The sequence below is a fragment of the Parus major genome, chromosome 2 (assembly GCF_001522545.3).
Source record: "Parus major isolate Abel chromosome 2, Parus_major1.1, whole genome shotgun sequence".
Lineage (NCBI taxonomy): Eukaryota > Metazoa > Chordata > Aves > Passeriformes > Paridae > Parus > Parus major.
In genome coordinates this window covers 74274323-74296308 of record NC_031769.1, presented here as the reverse complement: position 1 = coordinate 74296308, position 21986 = coordinate 74274323, and the positions used below count along the sequence as shown (strand labels likewise).

Below are 21986 nucleotides of genomic sequence, written 5' to 3'. Positions count from 1 at the left end.
CAAATTATGTAGAGATTTTAATACCCAATTTATTTAATAATCTAAATATTGTGTAAGAAGCATGCCACTTTTTTTCATGAAGGCAGTGGCATAATTAATCATCTGATGGCTTTGCAGTGAGAAAGTTGTTTCTGTGTTTATGAAGCAATTAGATGAACTCCATCAAGAAGTCACTTAAATTGGAAGGAACATCTAGGAGTCTGCAGTTACTTGAGGCTGTTTCTTGTTGGGTTTTGCCTGTCTTAAGAAAAAAAAATACTGTACATCTTCCTTCTTGTGTTTGACCACTTCAGAGTTAAAAAAAAAAAAAAAAGGCTTAGTTGATTTTGTTTCCAACAGTTAAGTGGATTTTTTTGTATTTCATTTTGTATCATTGCTGCTTCTTTACTTGCTATCTTCGTCTGGGACAGAGTTCAGTTTTTTTATAGTAGCTGGTAAAATTCTGTGGCTTTAGGATTTAGAATTTGAATAATGTTGATTATACACTGATGTTCTCCTAGGCACCACTGAGAAGAGTCTGCCATCATTATTCCTTTAATCAGGTACTTATACACATTGATCAGATTCCCTTGATACTTTGCTTCTTCAGGCTGAAGAGTCCCAGCTGAAGAGTCTCAGTCTTCCCTCACCTGAAAAAACAATGAGTTTCCTAATCATCTGTGCTGGACATTTACTGCACTTACACCAGTAAGTGTACTATGACCCTTTTGTAAAGAGATACCCAGTCCTTAACACCGGTCTTAAGGTGTGTCTCTTAAGGGCTGAGCAGAGAGAAGGGTTCACCTCCCTCAGACTGCTGATGATACTCTCACTAATGCAGTGAAGGATGGATGCTGTTGATGGTCTTTGTTGCAAAGGCATATCACCTGATCATGTTCTACCCGGCGTCCACCAGGACATCCAGATCCCTTTCTGCAAGCTTGGTTTCCAACCAGTCAGCCCCAGTTTTTTGTGGAGTTATTTGTCCCCAGGTGCTGGTCAATCTGTCACCAGGACTTTGAACATGTCTTTGTTGAACTATGTAAGGTTCCAGTCAGCCCATTTCTCCAACCTCTCAAGGTTCCTCTGAATGGCAGCACACCCACCCGATGCTATTGTTCCCAGTTTTTTTATCATTATCAAACTTGCTGAGGCTTTTGGCCAATCGTCTGGGTCATAATGAAGAGGTAAAACAGTAGTAGATGCCTTATCAATGCTTAGTGACACCACTAGTGACTGGCTTCCAGATGAACCATACATATGCCATTTGACAAAATCCTTTGAGCCCAGAAGTTTAGAGATCTGTCAGCCCTCCCCTGTTGCTGTCTATTTATCTGGTATGTACTTAATCAGTTTTTCTGTGAGGATGTTATGGGAGACTTTACTGAAAATTTTGCTGAAATCAGAATAAATTGTATCCATGTCTCTCTTCTAGTCCACTGGTTCAGTTCCATCACCAAAAAATGTTGTTAAATGGTTAAGCATGATTTTCCCTTTGTAAATACACCTTCCTATATTTAGTACTGAAAGCTATTCCATTTCCAGACATGCTGCCTGCTCCATCACCTATACAGTAATGTAGGTGAGGCTTACTGGCCACTGATTCCCTGGATTGGTTTTTTTTCCTGACCTTCCTGCTGATGAATGTGACATTTGCTTTCTCCCTGTCCCTGGCTATCTCCCCCAGTTGTCATGACATTTACAACACATCTGAGGGTGGCCTCACAGTGACATCAGCCAACTCTCAGCACTAGGGGGTACATTCTGACAGTTCCCACAGCCCTGTGTACCTCCAGTTTGTTTAAACACACCTTAATTGCATACTATACCCCTGAGGGTAAATCTCCCTTGCTCTAGACTTTCCCAGGGGTCACCACCTCAGCCAGGTTGTTGCAGGTGTTGCTGTGGTTGAATTTTCATGAAGGTTAGATGGTTTCAGACCATTCCTGGATGGAAGGTTTCCCTAGATAGTAGGCAATATAATATTGCTCCATTTCCTGATAATGTTAATTGAATATAACTATGCAAATATGTCCTTTAAAACCTCATACAGATTGATAATGATGATTGCAACATTTCTTTCTAATTGGAACTATGGCTAAACCCCAGAAAGAGCATTAGGAAATACTAATGGTGATGAAATATTGGGTATCACTCTTAGTGGACAGATTTATCTGATTCCTGCTTACATCTAAGATGAAAAAAAAAGAAAGAAAAAAAAAAAAAGCAGATGCTTTCATGTATCCATTTATTACAAGTTCGTAAAACAAATTTATTGTTGTGGAAACAGGATTCATTTTTTAATAAGCCTCAGTACAGGGCTGATTTAAAGTAATCTGATAAAAATAATTAAGAAAGAGGACACTTTAGGTAATACACTCAGCAGGAATACTTGTGTCATTCTTAGTAGTTTGCAGACCCTTCAGTGGGAGGTGACTAACTTGATACTCCAGGTGTTGTGATTTATGTTTGTCATGCTGTGCATCTTTGGAAATTGAAATATTCATCCATGTCAGTGAACCAACAGAGATGGATTTTTCTCATTAACTGAATCCCAACAAGATAATCATTGTAGACTTGAAATGGATCTGTATATTTGAAGTTTATTATTCATTCCACCTAGGAAAAGCCTTTAGCTAATCATATTTTAATGACCTAAGAGACTTCAAGGGAATTATCATTAATATTCAGAAAGTAGTTGTATTTTCTTCTGGAATGTGCAGTTTATTAAAGGGAGCAAGCTGAAAAACAAAACACTTTTTAAAAGGTTATTTTTAATTGAAATCTCTTAGTGGAGAGAGTTATCTCCATAAAAAGAAAGTAGCTGTTTCTAAAAGTTGGGTAAAGACCAAATCATTAAAACCTTTTAGCTTCTGAAAATAATTTTTAGTCTGTTGTTTTGGGGTTTTTTCCCACAGTCCCAATGTTTTTAAGGATTAGAAAATGTCATACTGACGTCTAGCTAAAATTTCTAACCATGTTTGGAATTGTGTAATGCAAGCATGACTGGTTGATTTTTGGTTGAGAAAAATGTGAGTGAAAAGATCTCAAGGACATGTACCAGTATTCAGTATAATTTACTGTTTTTTAATGTTCTGTACTACCGCTGCTTTGTTTACAGCCTGACATGCACTGAAAGTTCCAATGACTGATGGAAATACACTTTTTAAAAGCCAACTAATTCAAGTGGTTTTATTTTTATTTTTTTAAAACCTTGTCTAGAAATGTTGCTATTTGTGACAGAAATGGTTAAAACATTCTTAGTCAAATGAAAGAATCAGCTTCTTTATAAAATGCTGGCATCTGCCATTTTTTCACCTAGAATATTTGGTGATATAATTCACATCTCAAATATGGGGTTTATATATGGGGGTTTGGGGTTTGCATAGGTCTTGCACATGACATTGTGCAGTGATATGTTTAGTCATTGACTGGATATAATACAGTTGATAACAATGTTTTCCACACAGGAGCTTCAGACAAGGACTACATCTTCAAAACCTTCAGTGATGTAAATTCTTGTGGGAGTGTGAGTTCCTGAACTGATACATAATATCTACTTTTACTCAGTTAAAAAGAACTGGTTTGGGAATCTCAGCCCAGATCTGTACAGGTATCTATATCTGCGTAGCTGCACTTGAAATTTGCAAAGAACTTCTGTAGCAATCTGCCATGAAATAAACTTTGGTGTTTTTCTTTTTTTCCTTTGGTTTTCTATCTGAACATGTTTGTTTAACAAATCCTAATATTTAGCATTTCTTAATTGATGGAAGGTAAAATGTGTCTCTTTATAATGTCTTAGATATTTTCTGGTTTCACCTTGCTAGTACTTTGCCAAGTAAAAAGAGCTAGGAAAAAAATCTGATTATTAATTATTTATCATAAAAAAATTGAATATTTCAAATAACATAAAGTTCTGTATGATTTAATTCAATTTTCTCTTGAGATTTTCACTTTAATTCACACTTCTTCCTCACATCCCCTTCAGGAGTGTCTCAGGGGGTGATTTTCTGAGTGATGTATGAAGTTTAAAAACCTGACTAGACAAAGCATATTTGAAACAGAATAAAAAATATTTTTTAAGTGTTACTTGAGATACCAGAAACACTTTCATACATTCATACCTGGAGATGCATAAGACAGTACTTCAGTCTTGCAGACATCTCTGCCAATTCTTCCTGACTTTCAAATATGTGTATATTCAAATGCATTTAATATTTGTTGTAACTTTCTTTACATTCTTTATACTAATTTTTCAAGGTATATTGATAACTTTGCAGCAATTATAAAATAGATGAGGTTGTTTTGCTGTGAGATGAGTTTTTTACTCTATCCTGTATCCACTTTAAGCTTCCTTGCAAATGAAAAAGGGGGGAAAGGAAAGATAGAACAGGATAGTGGAAGGAAAATCAGACCTCAGACCCCTAGGAAGATTGCTTAGTTTCCGTGTGTGTGTGTACTACTTGATGCCTTACTTCAGAGAGAATATAAAACCTAAAAACCTAAACTCTTCTGTGAGAAAATAGCTTTCACTTCATACATTTGCAGATAGTAACTTGGGACTATTTTGAAATAATCAGAAATTGACCAATCCCAGGATACAACTCCAGCAGTTGTCTCTTTTTCAGATTTGCAAAGACACCGCTAAAAACATCTCCTGTGTCTTCACTGACATTATTCAAAACCTGGGAGTTCTTCTGATTTTCCTAGAAGGTAATGAAACTACTATTAGATATATTTAGTGACCAGTTTACAATATGGTTAAAGTATTTTACTAACTTAACTATCTAGCTATTTTATCGACATTCTATTTTTTTCAGAGATTGTCTGCTTGAGGTTCCAGTTGATCATTCAGATCAGAGACATACGTAATATAGAATTCTTCACTTCTTTCAGTTTGTTTTGTGCTCACTAAAACATTATGCATGGCATGAGTGTTCTTACAGCTACACATTCTGTGTATTTAATTTCCTACCAATATATTATGGAGTCTCAGCTTCTCATGCTTTTCAAATGAACGATGCTCATTTCATCTAGTTTTCAGTGTAGCATACTCTGGCTCAAGAGAATAGTTGAAAATAATTCCAAAGAGGTTTAGAGTATGGTTTAGTTTACAGAGAATTGTGGTAGGCCCAGTAGTCCTTCACAGAATTTAAAAGAACTCAAAAGGTTGTGTTACTGAATACTGTGGAAATCACATCTAAGCAAAGTGCACACATAACTAAGTTATATGTCTTGATTTACCCTTTTTTTTCCTGAGTCTGTGTAGTTCTCTTACAACTTCCCTGGTGTGAAACTTTTTCTTTTTTGTCAAAACCAGTTTTTCTTGTTGTACTGGGTTTTTTTATTAAAAAATACATATTTTGGACCATTTTTTTCTCCACATAATTTTTTTAGAAAAATACATGCATTATCTAAATTGCTGTAAGTCATATTCATATATAACATAGAGGACTCAGAACTCTGATTAATGAAGTGATCTTATGAAATCTTAGAATTGCTGTGGTATCTATTCTATCCTTTCCTATCTTTTATCTTCTTTCTTTCAACACACCTTTTACTCTTAGCAAGAATCAGATTGTGCCACTTAAATGCCCTAAGACATGTTATAATTAGAGGGGACTAGATGATCATTAAGATCCCTTTCAATCCTTAACATTCTATTTTTCTATGATTATTTTCAGGTTTTTGTATTTACTACCAGAAAACCAGAAATATTTCAAATTCATTTTTTAATTTTATGAAGTATTTTATATGTTTATTATTTTAGAGTATTAAAAGATACATCATGTCAATTACCTAATTATATGCTGACATATTTTGCTTTTAAAATTTTAAGTGTATCTGTTGTCATGAGAAGTCCAATTTCCTACCAGCTTAAAAGAGCTGGTAGAAATTAACATTATTTCACATTATTGAATGGGAAAACTTGTAAGGGACCACAGTGGGTCATCAGGTCCAGCCTCTGTGGCCAAGTGGGACCATCCTAGAGCACACTGAAGAGAATTAAATCTAGAGCATTCTTGAATATCTCTGGTGAGATATCCACAAACTCTTTGGGCACAGACAGCCGCACAGTAAAGATGTTCTTCCTAATAGGTGGAATTTCCTGTGCCATTTTCTGCCTGTTTCCTTTCCCAGCATCACTGAGAAGAGCCTGGCTTCACCTTCTTGACAGCCTCCCTTCAGACACTTGCTTACACTGCTAAGACCTCCTCTCATTCATTGCTTCTCAAGAGTGAACAGGCTCATTTTTGTATCTCTCTGCTGGACTTATTCCAGGAGCCTCATGTCTCTCTTGCACTGACAAGCTCAGAACTTGACACAGCACTCCAGATGTGCCTCACTAGGGCACATTAAAGGATCACCTCCCTCAGCCTGCTGGCAATATTATTCTTAATGCATCCCAGGATACAATTGGCCTTCTTGGCCACAAGGACACGCTGCTGGCTAATGGACAGCTTGTTGTTCATAAGGATTCCCAGGTCCACAGAGCTGCTTTCCAGCTCCCAGCCTGTCCTGGTTCATGGGATTACTATTCCTCAGGGGCAGAACCATAAACTTGCCTTTTTTGAATTTCAGAAGGTTCTTCTCTGCCCATCTCTCCTACCTGCTGAGGTACTTCAGAAAGACTGCACAGCCCTCTGGGGTATTGGCCACTCCTCACAGCTTTCTTTGCCTTTTGTTTTGAGTAGTATTTAGACTGTAAATTATTAGTATATTGTTTTGTTCCTCATTATTATTTTCATTTATACATTTAATCTTATTTTCCAACACTGTGATTTTGAACTGAGAGAAAAGCGTGAATCAAATCAAAAGATTTGATTCTCAACAATATGCAAGTTCACTGTCCTCATGAAAAAATCTTTATCTTGCAGGTATCTTTATGCATAAGCCTTCCAATAAAAAAAAAAAAAAAGCTATCTCACAAAAAGTTATTTAAAAACAACTTCCTGATAATCATTCATACTCCCATTTGATGAGGTGAAGGAAACCTGGAGATGCACAAATATTTGTAAACAGCATAGATGCATGCATTTCAATTTAAACCAAACAAATGAACAAATAAATAAACAAAAATTCAACACTTCAAAATCCTTTCCTGCTGTCATATCTGACAGGGTAGAAATGAGTATTGGAAAAATGTTTATTCATTTGCTTTCTCCAGGTGACAATTCTTTTCTGAAAGGAAAGCATTGAGAAACTGCATGTTGAAGGCTCACTAATATTTTTGTAGCTGCAGAGAGATGAGTAGATTGTTTGTAGCTATTGAGCAGCCTTTCCTTCCATTTAAGGTTTTATCTGATCACTGATCTGGAGATATGTCTGAATGCAGTGATGGTCTATTACACTTTTACATGCCACATTAAGGTGTATGTTATGAAAGTGCTGCACTGAACCATCAAACGATAATATTTGAGAGAGCACCTCCCTATTATATAATGCCTCTGCAATTATATAGAGAACATGACCTTGTGGAGGAGAGCATTTTTATTTGCCTGTGTACAGAAATCCAACATAAGGGAATAGATTTCAGCGTTCAGTGCGATTGCCTAATGAAAGATGAAAGAAAGGTCCTAACTTCTGCTGTATATAAGGAAGGACAAAGCTAATTTTTTATCCATTTCCAGAAAGATGAACAGTGAGCTGTAGCAAAGCATATATTGTTCTTTTATTGCTACAATACAAGCTTTATTTCAGCACATTTTTTCCTATTTACTTATACAGCAAATTAAAAGGATTCTTAAAATGCTAATACAAAACAGGTGAAAATAAAAGAGGGATTACTTGGGGAGGAGAAAAAATGAAGCATCAAATCCTGAAAGATATTAAACACATAAGTGAGGTGTAGAAAACTTGCATGAGAGTTTGTAGTTTCCTGAGACTTTTAGTTTTCCAAAACTAAAAGACGACTCCATGTGTTCTCAGGAATTGATACCTAACTTTAACCTTGTTATTCAAAATAAACAAAAGCTAAACAGTTGCAAAAGTCCCTAGATTATATTGGTAAGTAATTAAATTACAGAATTGCATAGTTTCTTTTGATTTTGAGCTAGTGTCACAAAAGGTGTGAAAAATGATGCTCAGTGCTTGACAGAACCAGTAATAATGGATTCATAAATCCCCATAAGCTCAGAAGTATCTAATAAACCAACAAGCACCTAAGCAAATACCTAGAATGCTACAGAAGTGTGGGAGTAAAAATCAAACCTTAGCTTTCAGTTTAAATTTTATTTTTTTTTTTTCAAAATTATCATGTGAAAAGGGGAGATTTACTTAAACCCTTCAGGTTTTATTAGTCTGTCAGAGCCCCAGAAAACCTGAGACCCTTCTGCCCTACAAGTCTGTCAATGCCCTGCTATGGGGAGCCTTCACTGGGCTGTCCACTGGATTGGAGGGCAGCTTGACCAACTTGTTCAGGGTCACACTCCAAAAAGAGAGATCCTCTTCTGAGTCTCCACATCTTTATCTGCTGCCAGTGACTGTCAGTGCTCTTGAAGGACTCACATTAACAGTTTACAGAATAACACTCCTTATTAGTAAAGGGATGTGACAGGTTAGGGTTCAAAGACTGCTGGTTATAGTATCTGACTGCAAAAACATAATAAAAGTGAAGTAGTAACAAGACCTAATCCCTAAAAAATGATAGCACAGGATAATCATTCAGCACACATATAGTACAGTTCTTGTTCCATGGGGAAAAAGGTTCAGCCCATTATTAACTTACTTTTATACTCTTTATTTGTGTTTGGGGAAGCGTGAGTTGCTTTAGTCATACATCTTACTCAGTGAGGGATGGCCACTGGGGTGGGTAAGTCAGTGTAGTATCTGAGATAACCCTGGGATGGGGACATGCAGCACTCCAAGTTAAATAATTTCATCACAGTTGCTGATTCAGCAGCAGGACATTTTCCTTTATCTCTCTTGGTTTTCAGCTGCTGTGCAGCTTATCAGCTAAAAGGCAACACTGAGTTCCCTCTCTGCAAGGGCTTCAACGGAGCCTGGACATGTTGTTTCCACTCCATTCTACCCTCTGTTTAGTACTCCTTAGATTGTATTGAGTGTGGGAGGTCAGATATGTTGACCACATTCCATCCAGGGAGTAGCAACTGTAATTTTCCCTATAATTATTGTATGACTCTCTTTTTACCCCCAATTATTTTTCCACAAAAGGCCTCTCAGTAGACTTCTCCAAAATACTAGTGCTTGTATATTCAATATCATAATCAGGAAGAAAAAAAAACCCAGGTAGGCTGGAAATTTGATTCCAGTTAAAATTATCTTTAAATTACTTGGGATAGATAAGCTGGAACACAGACATTACTGGTTTCAAATAACAGTGCCTTGTGAAACTTAATTTTGGTTGGTTTTAAGAAAATTGAGAAAGTAAATAGTACACCATCAGTTTCCATCAGGAATTCTGCTTGATATTTATTGACATCACATTGTCTTGAATATAATGATGTAATACACTAGTGATTTACAAAAAATCCGGTAATTTTGTTGACAAGCATTAACCATGGCATTTTCTCTTTTTTCAGTCTGAATTAAGTTGTTAACCATAATAAATTGCAGGGAAGGGAAAGGGAAAATAAGAGGCTACAGGCTCCTTCTGAGCTCTCTTTTATTTCATAGTCTTTGACTCAGACAGGAATTAGAGATTTAATATTCTATAAAGTTCCCAAAGGATAAAAATGAGACTCAGACTTTGATCCAGCTCTGATTTCTAAATGCTTGCAAAAGGAAAAGAGGTGTTATAAAAATCTGTTCCAAAAGAAATATTTCTAGACAGAGAAAATTTCCGCAAATGTTCATTATAATAATTTTATCATCTTTGGTTATGGTGTAAAGGGGTAGACCATAAAGCATAAATCATAAACTATTAGTAGGTGTAAGAAGAGGCTGAACTGAGCTCTGAGTTGTTGTAAAGGGAAATTATGAGTTTGTGACACACATATGGGTTCAGAGTTTGATGCCACAATGAAGATGATGATTTCAAAGTTCCATAATAGCCATTTGCTCCAGGCTGGCTCTTTTATGGACAGTGCTTTTGTGCAAAGCCTCTGTAATCAGGAGGAAGAATTCATGGACTCAGATTTTCTTCATTCAGGTGCAAGTCTTCCCACTTTGGAATGCCACTTACAGCTAACCCCTCTGAAAGAAACAGTTACGAGACACAGTAATGGTTTCACTGACTTTTTGATATTTATTTTTTTTTTAATTTACCTTGACTTTTTTTTTCCCTCCAATGAACAGCTCATCCAGTAGACTGTGCCTGACTAACAAATGTGATCCACACACAAGGAATCCTGGTAACACCAGCAGCAAGGCAACTATCTTGATGGGAACATGGTGGTGTGGTGGGATGACTCCCACGACTAGAGTGTTGAATGGAGGGATGCAGGATCTTTAGGAAGGACAGGCCAGAAGGAGCACAGAAGCCAAAACTGTGTCCAGTCCTGTTTAACATCTTTGTTACTGATCTGGATGATGGCACAGAGTGTACCCTCAGCCAGATTGTTGATGACGCAAAACTGGGAGGAATGGCTAACAGGCTGCAGATTGTGATCACATCCAGGCAGACCTGGACAAACTGGAGAAATAGGGTGAAAGGAACCACATGAAATTCAATAGGTCCTGTACCTGGGGAAGAACAACCCTGCACATCAGTATATATTGGGGACAACCCATCTATAAAGCTTCTTGTCAGAGTGAAGTTTACCTGGGGGTCCTGGTAGTTGCCCAAGTTGAACATGAGGTGGAAATATGCCTTAGACACCAAGGATCAATGGTGCCCTGCACTGCTTTAGACAAAGTACTGCCATCAGGCTGAGGGAAGAGATCCTTCCTTTCTACTCAACCCTGGAAAGACCACATCTGGAGGGTTGTGTCCAGTTTTGGGCTCTTCAGAACAGGAAGAGCATGGACATACTGGAGAAAGTCTAGCAAAAGGTTTCAAAGATGATAAAAGGACTGCAGCATCTCTCCCATGAATAAAGACTCTACATCCTGGAGAAGAGAAGGCTCAGGGAGATCTTATTAATGTATTCAAGTACTTGAAGGGAGGGCACAGAGAAGACCGAGAAGGGATCTTCTGAGGTTCCCAGTGGCAGGACCAGAGGAAGTGAGCACAAATTGAAACACTGGATGTTTCCTCTGAGCATCAGGAAACACTCTTATATTGATGGTCAGTGAGCACTGCACAGGTTACCCAGAAAGGTAGTGGGGGTCTCTTTCCCTGGATGCATTGAAAATCCACCTGGATATGATCCTAGTCAGCCAGATCTTGGTGTCCCTCCTTGAACACAAGGGCTTGCACCAGGTGACCTCAAGGGTTCCCTTCCACCCTCACAAATTTTGTGATTCTGTTACATCAATAGGCATTAACCTTTTTCCTACAAACATACCTCAGAGCTTATCCTAAGCTTACTTTTTATTCTGCTGTTGTGTTAGCAGTATCAATATCTTATTTTGAGAGGTGTTTGTTGTTCAGGGTTTTTTTATAGCTGTTTTTACTGTTAGAGTAAGAAGTGCAGAGAAGGTGTAAAACTATCTAGACTTCCCACTGACAAAACACTTTGGCATTATGAAATTCACTGCTATAGTTCTTTAGAGCAGCAGCAGATGTCTTGGTGAACCAAATATTTTAAAATAATTGCACCATTAAAATTATTTTGGGACTTCGTACCTTCTGCTTTTGTTAAGTGTTAAATTGGAGCCTAAGAGAAATGGAGCTATTCTCCTGCATGAGAATTTGTTCCTGAATCCTGTGTAAAAATACCTTCTAAAATGCTGGTGAAATTTCAGGTCCAGGGTACATTCAGCCACTAATGGGCATATAGGCCATACATAACTATGGAGAAAGATATAGGTTTCTATCATTTGAGACGTAAAATTTAAGCTTTGAGCACATGATTTGCATGTGTCCTTTAGTCTGTACATTTCTGGAATTTTGGGATGTTTTTCGCTTTTCAATATAAAAACCCTTGTTTTCACTGCCATTAAGTAGTGGCCATAGTCAAACATCTGGGGCAGAATTAAGGTTGACTGTGTTTCACTGTTGCTTATAAGCAGAGTAGTAAAATGATTTTTTTTATTTCCTTTTTTTCAACCTGAACTACTGAGTGAGTTTAGAGCTACATTAAGGATAAACTGAATAGGGTTTTTAATTTAGCAACTTTTTTCCATCTTGTTATGTAGACCAGGTAGTTTTATTTTGTATGCCTATATTGTTCAAGATCAGGTGTGTAACCAGCACAAGTAATAACTCGTAGATGCTTATATTCACCATTAAAAATTAAGGAAGTTTTATCTGTCATCCTTATATTTTATGTTAATTTCTAGAAACTCAGGCTTCAGAGCCTGAAGCCACCTAAAAATTATAGAATGGACAGTACTGTGCTAATGTGAAACAGATTCTGAACCATGTAATGACAGTAAGTGAAGAATTCAGAATGTTCTTTTTCTTTCTCTGATATGGTTATGAATTATATTTTATATGTAAGTTTATTTTAAATAAATGATAGAAGGGAATGCATGAGAGGAAATACTGAAGGTATTGGTAAATAGAGATTCTGCTTTTTTAACTGCAAACAATCTTTTGGGAAAGAATAGGCCATCTATTCAGAGTTTGATATGGATTTTCTGCCTCCTATCAAATGACTGATATTATTGGATTAATACAGGATTTGAAATTTCTCCCATGTTTTCTAGGCATGCATACCCTAGTTCTAGTGAGACATTTTTCTTTTCTGTGTGTACCTCAGCAGCTATGTGCAGACACAGACTCCTCCATCTACACTAAGAACCATTCAGATGTGTCAGCTCTCATGTGAACTGAGAAATCACATACATGTATACTTCCCACTGCAATGCTGCTGCTGATCTGAAAAGGGAAGTAAGGGCTTGGAACCTTTCTCAACTTTTGTATCTGCACAGATTCTTCTTTTCTATATGTTTTGCCCCCCATACATACCTCTGACAGTAAAAGGTGTAGTAGGCCTTCTATTTGTTAGTCCCAGGTTACAACCTCTACATGACTGGTTAATTGAATATTTGATACCAGAAATCTATGAATATCCCAGTTTATGGATTTTAATTCCCTTCAGTCTTAACAAAGAAAGCTTGTTTCTACAACTGGTGCTGTCATTTCCATTACTCTACCTCAGGATAACAAATTTCATGTTAATTTAAATTCCTGGGAAAACTGAAGTCCAAATATGTTTAAGAATATTGGTATTTCTGACTTTGATTTGTAAACCTCATTGATCCTTTATCCATATGCTTATAGATATATTCACTTTTTAAATTTTGGCCTTTCTGTTTACTTATCCGAGCAGACTGTCTGTCTTCTGATTTTCTTTTTCTTTATGAGGACTCCAGATACTATATTTCTATTTAAATTCAGTACCTCTACCTTGACATTCAAATCTTTCTGTTATTCTGTTGATTTTATTTATCATCCTCCTAATTTTTCTGTCTGCCATACTAAAAAACCCAGTTCCTTAGGTTTTTATCTGTTTCTTTCTTTGTGTCAATTTGAAACAAAATGAATTATCTTGAGATCAAAAGATGAGTGTTTCTTTTCACAGCACTTTGAGTGTTTACCAGGGTAGCACAGGTGAATTGACTTAGGAATTTACTACTCATTTATATCAAAGCGTGACTGAGAAATACCATTGTGATTTGATAGAGTTTGGAAGAGAAATGCTAAGAAATCAGTAGAAATAAAAGTAACACTTCTTTACATATCTCACATAAACTTACAAAGCCAAATTAACCATTTTTCAGCCCTGATGCAGAAGTACTAGCATATACCTGAGAAATCTTCCCCAAAAAATATGTTTTTAAAAATTTATTATATTATCTTTATTTAATCAGTCATTTTTGTGAGTACACAGTACTGTACCACCACTTTTAATTTTAATTCCATCCTTTCTAAGCAGCTAATTCTTTCATCCAGCTCTATCCCAGTTACAAACGGTCTTGTTTTGCATTCCTATTATGGCTGTATTGAATGGTTTCATATCTTTCATACATATCTTCGACAGAAGTTGTTTTACAATGCTGAACTCAATGTGTTGGCAAACAGCTGTTTGTTTCCCTTTGGCCTCATCATTGTTTTCAACAGGAGGTGATTTGCTGGCTGAAATTTCTTACAGAGTTATGCTTGTAATAACTGAAGGTTTATCCTTAGTGTTTCATTTTCAATTGCCACATTCTTTTTCAAGGGATTTATCTTCTGCCATGAAGCTTTGAAATTTAGCAGTCTTTCAAATTCTTCCCCTGTCCCCAGCTGCAACCCCACAAAGCAATGGTTTCTTTTGAATTCATTCGGCATTCAGACTGTATTTGGTATCTCTCCCCCAGTGCATTCCCAAAGTTTCACCTGAGAAACAGCATAGTCTTCAGCTGCAACTTTGGTTCTCCATTAATCTCTTTCGTGAGTTTTTCAAGTAGTAGGTCCTGCAGCTTACTCTATTCACTTCAAGTCAATATATTTATAATTTTATGATGCTTCATTTACTTCTTGTCTTCTTTCTTACTACCATTGTCACAGTGTTTCTCACCCAGGACAAGGGGTAATGGTTTTAAACTGAAGAGGGTAGATACACTTGAGCTGACTAAATATGAGTGAATTTTTTTTGCAGTGAGGGTTACATGAGGTAACATGAGAACAGGTTTCCTGGAGATACTCCATCCCTGGAAACATTCAAGGTCCAGTTTGATGGGGCTCTGAGCAACCTCATAAAATTGAAGATGTCCCTGATCACTGCAGGCATGTTGGATTAGATGACTTTTAAGTGCCCCTTCCAACCCAAACTGTTCTGTGCTTTTATTATTCTATTAAAAAAAGGGAGGGGAAGAAAAAAATAGAAGAGGCCACCCAGACACATATTTTCTAAACATGTCTAAATATTGGAATTCCTAGGAAATAGAAAAACAGTTGTGTAAATATATAAAATGAGAAAAGGTGCAGGATTTAAATTTCCACTTCTAATTCTATGATTTTAACTTAGCATTGGCTTACCAGTTAAGTCTTTCTTATCACCCTATCATAGCTGAAGTTCTCTTTTAAGACGCAAATATACCAATCTTAAGGGTTTCCCAAAATAATATACATACTTTTGATAAGCTTATTTTTGATTTTTAAAGCAAGTTGTTGTTAATATGTAACACCTGCTATGTTCCTTTCTTGAGTTTCTCACTCAGCTTTAAAATAAGAGCTGATTTTGTTAAGATTTGAAAGTCTGTTAAAATGAAAACTATAACCTATTTTCCTATTTATAGTGATTATGGTTCCTCTATCTTATTGGTAAGTACTACTATTATATCTCAGTACAGTAGAGAATATTATTGCTACTGTAATAAGTGATTTATTGGTTATCATTTCTAGAGTACATGAATAGTTGCCAGTACCTTTTGCACCTGCAGTGAGAATAGAAAATCTCTTTAAGACACTTCTAGCAGAATTGTAAAAAGCCTGTAACAAGGAATTGATTTTTGAATAAGTTGTAACAGCTGTAGTTTTATCATTGTGTCAGTAGGTACAGTGTAAAATCTGTCCTTATGATGTGCAACTAATACACTCACTCTCTGCATTCTGTCTTTTCACAGGGGGCTATATAGAAAGGATTTTTCTATTGGGAAGGAGAGTAAAGCAGCCTTGTTCTCCTACTTGTTAATTTGAATCAATGCATTTTGTATTAACTTCCTGTAGTATAAGGACTTGCCCTTCCAGGTACTTGTAGTGCAGAATCACATCAAGTGTGTCTCTATGGAAATCTCTGAATGTTAAAAAAAAAAAATAAAAAATTGCTTTGTGCAGTGTGTTACTTATTTTGAACAACAGCTAGCATTTTTGTGAGAACTAAATGCTACCTGACATTGAGCTATGAATTTTAACTGTGATAGATTTGCAGCTTCAAGTGAGTTTTCTGCACTACTTCACATGGTCTTCACATAGACTTCTGTTATCAGTAGAATGTGAGTTGGTGGAAAGCTTTTTATATTGGTCTTCAGTAGTTAAAATCAATATATTGTTACTAGAAAAGCAGATTTGATCTTAATCTTGTTATCTAAGGGACAGCGGTTAATTTGTCTACATTGCGAAACTAATCCTTACTGTGAACATTTCCTAAATCAAAGGAAAATTTCCAAAGAAACTGTATAATCTGATTTAGTAAATTCATGAACTTAAACAGCTCTTGTTTTACTCACTTGAAATAAAATATAAAAGAAAACAATTTCACCTTAGTAATTTTTTTATAAATCATGCAGGTTTGCATAGCTTTTATTGCTAAGTTTTCTTTCTAATATACTAGGTTATTTCAAATGAGCTATTTTGTATCCCAAAAAATTGCATAAAAAAGAACACAATTTTATTATGCATTGAACTATTAATGGTTTTGTGTGTGCAGACCACATACTAATAAAGTTATATCCTTCTGCCATCTCTGTCATCTAGCCAAACATACAGACTGCTATATAGACTGAAGATTTTTTTATATTTCTTATTTTATTTGATCATGGTTTATTATACAAACATTATCTAAATTGTATTGAAAGTATTATCACACAAGTCAACTATGTAAAAAAAGAATTATTATCTTTGTAAGCAAGCTGTTCACTCAGATTTTACTCCAAGATTTTTTACTGGATAATAGGCAATAAAATATTTGAATAGCCTACTTTGAAACCTATGCCAAAATCAATACTGTCGCCCTCTCTATGAACTGATATAAACCATCTTTGCCTGCCTGCCTGCCAAAGGAGCCAAGCTAAATCTGTAAATCATCAATTTGCAAATTTATTTTGTCTCAAGATTTACAAAAGTGATTAAGCTTCTGCTCCTACACACACTAAGTATATCTGGTGACTTCCATGTCCATGAAGAACCATGTTTATTCTGAATATTTGCATACATGCATTTTAATACATGTTCCATCTTTGTTGGCAGCTGAGTGCAGTGGACCACAAATTCTGATGTAAAAAATCAGTATTATACTTCAATTCTCTTCTGTTGCGGCTGCTTGAATGGAGACTACTTTTAGCCTATATTTTTCATCCTTAAGTTGTTGACTGAATAACCCTACGATAGCACCCTAACTCAAAAATTGGTACAAGGTGGATTCTCAGGTTATTTCCCTGAAAATAAAAGTTGTTTGGATATATTCTACTAATGCATAATGGTTTCCAGTGCAGATGTTCTGTTCTGCAAGTTAGATGCTTTAAAGAATGGTGTCAAGATGGTTTGTTGCTAATACCCATTTTGTTTGGAAGAAAGGAGGATGGAGTTACAGGTTGAGATCAAACAAATTTCTCTAACTTTCTAAGACCAACAGTCATAGTTTCTACTTAGTTATTACACTGAATCTTAGAAGATGGCAAAGACTAAGTCTGTGACCTCTGGATTTAAATTCAAGAGAGATTCATCAGCTCAGTTGTCCTGTGAAATTGCTGTCAGAAGAGGGCCCTTCCTGGGGTCAAAGTACCAGATTCTTCACTGGTGGTTCATTTACCAAATAATTGATTGTACTTTGAAGTAGCATGCAATTCAAATTAGTCTGTAAACATCCACCTGTGCACAAGTGTGCAATGAAGGATTGAACATACTGTGCAGTGATAGGCTACCATGTCTTTGAGAAGGCTATATGATAAACAAAAAGAACTGGTTGTACAGGGAAGGACAGGCCATGTCCAAGGAGTCACTGAAATTAGATTTTAAGTACATTGTATTAGCTCAGTAGCAAGTTATAACACTGCGTTTTTTTCTGTTTTAAATGGTCTTTTTAATACATTCTGACACCTCACTCAACCTAATAAGTAATCCTATGTTTAAAAAAATTAAACTGTTATCTAATTTCATATTTTAAGAAGAACTTAGTAGGTGCTATTTCACTTAGTGTTTATGGTGATATTAAGTTCTACTTTTCTCTGCTCTACTAAAAATCCATTAATACAGAGTCATTAAGTTCCACTGAAAAATTACCAGACATTTTGTCGTGTCATTTCAGGTCAAAACAACAGAAGTAACAAAGACTGGTTACTGAATTTAGCAAACTAAAAGCTATTCATTCAAAAGTTCACGATAGTACACTGATTTCAATAGAAAGACTCCTAAATTAATGAAGCAAGTTCTACTTGATATACTTGGTGTTAAAAACATCTCCTGTGTTTTGGTTTTGTTGGCTCACTTGTATCTACCAGCAGAACCTTTGAACTGGAACATTTTTGGTCAGCATTCTGTCTCGAGTTATCCTGTCATGACATTAAAGACATGCATTCTGCCAGTATTTCAAAAGTGAGTATATTTTTCTTCTGTGCATCCTGGATTTATGCAATCTATCTGGAATATATCTCAAATATAAGAAAGAAGAATCCGTGTTGATGATGACTTTCCTTACCACTTGCTTTTAGACACATGGATGTGAGGAAACAGAGCAGTGAACAGTAGAACATTCTTTAGAGAAGATATTATTTCTGGAGAAATCGGGTGGAAGATAAATGACGCTTCAGAATAATGATGTGCCCAAGAGGTATCTGAGATACTTCATCATTTTCAAATTCCTAAGCACAGAATACTTCTTTGTGCTCAGGCTAACCCAGATTTATACCAGAGTGTACAATAACATTTCTTTAATTGTTTTTTCAGAGTGGGTGTGTTCCCTGCGAGTCAGCAGCTGCTTGAAATGAGCCATGTTTCCATAAAAATTTGTGTCTAAATATCTATGTATACATAGAAATACTTATTCAAATGGAAATTTTATTTTGAAATTGTATTTATATATTTCTTTTTCTAAAATGAGTCAGTCTTCTGCTTTGAACTGGGATATAGATTAGTGGTTTTCTTGTCTGAAATAAAGTAAAATGAAATAATCTATTAGAATTACATATTTAAAATAAGTGATTTTAGCAGTTTCATTATTTTAAGGTTGCAGTAGTCTGTATTTCTAAAATCAGGACTGCCAAAAGGTTGTGCCACTAGAGAGTGATGAAAACTGCAAGTTGGTCTGATGCTGATGTTGATGCTGAAGATTTGCTTTCACTGAGAAAGACATAGTTCAGGCTACACTTCTCTATTACACTCTTGATTCAATAAATACATCTCATATTTTCTCACAATATTCTGTCAGGTATGCTTACACCAATTTATATGATTTGCTCCTCATGACAAAAATATTTTCGATGTACCCAAAAGTGTGGATATCATTGCTAGGTCATTCTTAATTGGCATTGCATGGTCATAGTGATCAGGACAGGTGCCTGAGGGCTAAAAGAAAATAAATTTCACTTCAATGTACAAAAAGGGCAAGAAAGAGGACTTGGGGAATTACCAGCCAGCCTTTCAGCCTCTCCTCAATTCCTGGAAGAGGAATGGAGCAGCTAAACCTGGAGGCCATCTCAAAGCACATGGAAGACAAGAGCATCAAGAGGAGTCAACATGTGTTTACCAAAATAAAATCATGCTTAACCAATCTTATTGTCTCCTGTGTTGGGACAATTGGCTGAATAGATGTGGGAAGAACAGTGGATGTTGTCTACCTCAACTTCAGCAAGGCTTCCAACACCTGTCACTAGTGGCGTCCCCCAAGTACAGGATATAGGGTTATAATGATTGAAGTGGTTAAGGCTTACGCTCCCCAGAAGGCCCTGTGGGAAGGAGCAGCTGCCGGACGGACATTTGGAATCCGGCTGAGGGGTGGGAGGCAGCTGAGTGACAGCTGGGAGTGAGACTGTGATTGGCTGGAGGGGCGGGTGGACTGCGTGTGAGCAGGAAGCTGATTGGATGGTAGAACCCGTGGACAGCAGCAGTGCAGCTGGGCCAGCCAATGGGTGCCCTTCTTCTGTTAAATTCTCTTAGGGCTTGGTTCGGTTTCAGTTGTGTCCAATGGAGATTGAAGGTGTAAAAAGGGATGTTTTCTGTAATAAAGCGATCTTCTTCAGATGCATAAGGGGGTCCCCATTGCTACACCCAAGGTTCAGCACTGGGCCCGGTATTATTTGACTTCTTCATCAATGAATAGGATGAAGGGGAAGAGGCTTCCTCAGCAAGCTCACTGACAGCTGAAAGCTGGGAGGAGTGGTCGATACCCCAGAGAGCCGTGCGTCCCTTCAAAGAGACCCTGACAGGGTGGAGAGATGAGCAAAGAACATTCTGAAATTCAATGAGGGCAAACCCAGGGTCCTTCCCCTCAGGAAGAATAACCCTGTGGACCCAGACAGGCTAGGGGCTGACCTGCTGGAAAGAAGTTCTTTGCAGAACTGCTGAGAGCTCTGGGAGCCCTAGTGGACAACAAGTTGTCCATGAACTGGCAATGTGTCCTGGTGGCCAAGAAGGTCAATGGATATCCTGGGGTGCATTAAGAACAGTATTCCCAGAAGACTGAGGGAGGTGATCCTACACATTTTCTCAGCCCGGGTGAGGCCATGTCTGGAGTGCTGTGTCCAGTTCTGAGCTCCGCAGTATGACAGAGATATGGAGCTCCTGGAGAAAATCCAGCAGAATTCTACAAAGATAACTAAGGGACTCAAACCCCCCTCTTATGAGGAAAGACTGAGGGAGCTGGACTGTTTAGCCTGGAGAAGATTGAGAAGGGATCTTGTCAGTGCATGCGCATTGGAAAGGCAGGTGTCAAGAGGATGGAACTGGACTCTTCTCAGTGGTGCTGAGCAATAAGATGAGACACAATGGGCAAAAGCTGATCAACAGGAGTTCCACCTGAATTGAGGAAGAACTTGTTTAATGAGAGGGTAACAGACCACTAGAAGAGGCTGCCCCAAGAGGTTGTAGAGTCTGGTTCCCAAAGATATTTAAAAGCTGTCTGGACATAATCCTGAGTGACATGATATGATGTGCTGCAAGGGAGATGGCTTGAGCAGGAAGGTTGGACTAGATGACCTCCAGTGGTCCCTTCTGATATTACCTATTCCAAGATTTTATGATTCTGTCAGAAATTTAGATTTGGGCTAACATTTTGAATTATTTGGCCATGTAGTTATGCTGTCTTACAGGAATCCAAAAAGTTCAGTTTGTTTCTGTTCTCTTTTATGTAAACTGTAGTGTAACCTGAATTAATATTAAAGTCAACTTTTACAAGTTTCAGAGGTGATTTTAGACCTCATGTGTCTAAGGCTGCCTAGTTTCAGAAATGTCCTTTTGCTCTAGGAGACTAGGTTGCTCTAAAGATTCTGGCAATTTCACTTTTGAGTTATCTTGTAATTTAGGGTTATAGGTAGTTTTATCTTGTCTATCTTTTCCTTGAATTTCTTATGTCACTGTAGTCAGCACAAAAAGAACTGAGACTGGGAGTCAGACTTTCCACAGATAATATTTGGTTTTGGTCAAGAAGAATGTTAGATAAAAACTATGGTACTTTGGATAGGAGTTCTGTCTTTAGGATGCTAATAAATGAGTTTCAACGTCAAATCTCTTTGAGCTGAAGAATGCCTATAACTAGCAATGGAAGACATGAAGAAAAACAAAGGAAGAAAGAAGGCTTCAGTTTCTTTCCTCCTTCACTGTGTTCCCTTTGCATGCCAGAACAGTACTGACACTTGTACTTAAGGGAACACTTCACCACTTTTGATGTCATGGGACATATCTTGTAAAGTGGTAGGGAACACACATGAAGAAAATAGCTCAATCACTATTTTACGCCAATACATAGAACAAGCCAGAGGACTACAAAACAAGTTGTTTACCATTCACAATATCATGATCCCCAGCAGGTGGTCCTGCTTAGTGTGGATAGAAATGAAAAGAGATGTTTCTAGTAAAATGATGAACAATTGTGCCTCAGTATCATATTAAGAGACTGGATCTTTTCTACAGTCCAAATCAAAACTGCATCATTGACAATATTGAAACAGGGAGTATATGTTCAGAGCATTGGAGGTTTGGGGTTTTCAATCAGAGAAAAAACTTTGCTAGATTTTTCTCTTTTTATTTCCATTCACTCTAGGAAAGAACTTGTGCCATGGACAATCACACCTTAGGGCATGTA

At 36.9% G+C, this 21986-nt stretch overlaps 1 long non-coding RNA gene across 1 annotated transcript; it reads left to right on the top strand.

The window, feature by feature from the left end:
• The first annotated feature begins 3255 nt into the window (after positions 1–3255).
• On the top strand, positions 3256–19639 carry LOC107214450. The gene is made up of 3 exons (XR_001524946.1): positions 3256–3592; positions 4608–4692; positions 15598–19639. It is a non-coding gene; the product is annotated as an uncharacterized LOC107214450 (long non-coding RNA).
• Positions 19640–21986: the final 2347 nt, after the last annotated feature.